Genomic DNA, 1,620 nt, shown 5'->3' with positions numbered 1-1,620 from the left:
ATATATATATATATATATATATATATATATATAGGCCGGATCTGAGCGGACGTCCGTACCGGCCTTAAAGTGTGGACGTCCCTCCGTTCTCCACCCTCCGGCGCACCTCCACCTCAGAAGACTCTAGCAACTTCCCCGACCACTTTCCCTCCCCAATGAGTCTGCCAAATTCTAGTTTCCAGCGAGATCAACTTTATTTGAAGTTTGGGTGATTTCGTAGGAAAATTAGAAAAAAACGGACTCGCCGGGGAGAGAAAGTGGTCGGGGACGCTGTTGGAGTCTTCTGGGGTGGAGGCGCGCCGTCGTCGGCGTCGGAGGATGGAGAACGAACGGACGTCCGCACTTTAAGCCGAGTGCAAACGTCCGCTTTTGAACGGCTCCGTATGTATATATGTATATATATATATTAATTTTTCTCAGGTGCAGACGTCCGCACCGTTTTACGGTGCGGATTTTTGTTCGTTCACTATCGGACGGCGTTGGCGAGGGCGCGCCTCCACCCAACAGCTTCCCCGACCACTTTCCATCCCCGACAAGTCCACCAAATTCTAGTTTTTCGGCTAGATCACCAAAAACTTCAAACAAAGTCAATCTGACCGGAAAACTGGAATTCGGCCGACTTGCCTGGGATGGAAAGTGGTCGGGGAAGCTGCTGGAGTCCGCTGGGGTGGAGGCGCACCTTTGCCGGCGTCGTACGGTGGCGAAAGAAGGGACGTCCGCACTTTAAGAGCCGTGCGGACGTCCGCACCTGATACTCTGTGTGTGTGTGTGTATATATATATATAGATATTATTAGGTCCAAATATCTGTATTTTTTCAAAATGTACGGATTTTCTTAATTGACCCACTTTTAGATCATCTTAACCATTCACATTGTAGGTATATATGAGTAGATCATCTTTACAAATTTTCAGCCAAATTGATAATCGTTAAGGTATTGAAACTATATGATTACAATGAACGAACTAAATCTGTTCAACAGGAACCGTTTGTGTAATTCACAGTTTTGAATACCTTAATGATTATCAATTTGGCTGAAATTTTGTAGAGATAATCTAGTCATATATACCTAAAAGATGAATGGTTGAGATAAGAAAATATGATCAAAAAGTATGTCAATTAAGGAAATCCGTACATTTTGAATAAATAAGGAGGTCCGTATCTGAAAAGGCATGTGTATATATATATATATATACAGGGATTCTCAGCTGCGAACGTCCACATTTATTCTTACAGTGCGAATTTCCATTTTACACTCACTTTTCAATCTAATTTTCACATCTCTACCATCTAGTATTTAGATACTAATGTATAGATCATCTCTACAAAATTTCAGCCAATTTGGTTATCATTAAGGCACTCAAAACTGTGTTTTTCTGTTATAAACATGAACGGTTCAAGTTTGACAGAATTATGTTCATCCATTGGTTTAATCGAGTTTAAGTGCCTTAATGATAACCAAATTGGCTAAAATTTTGCAGAGATGATCTATACATTAGTATCTAAAGACTAGACAGTGGATATGTGAAAATTCGATTGAAAAATGAGTATAAAGTGGAAATCCGCACTGTAAGAATAAATGCGGACATCCGCACCTGAGAAAAAATATATATATATATA

Source organism: Fragaria vesca, linkage group LG6, assembly GCF_000184155.1.
Source record: "Fragaria vesca subsp. vesca linkage group LG6, FraVesHawaii_1.0, whole genome shotgun sequence".
Classification (NCBI taxonomy): Eukaryota; Viridiplantae; Streptophyta; class Magnoliopsida; order Rosales; family Rosaceae; genus Fragaria; species Fragaria vesca.
This window is presented reverse-complemented; position numbering follows the sequence as displayed.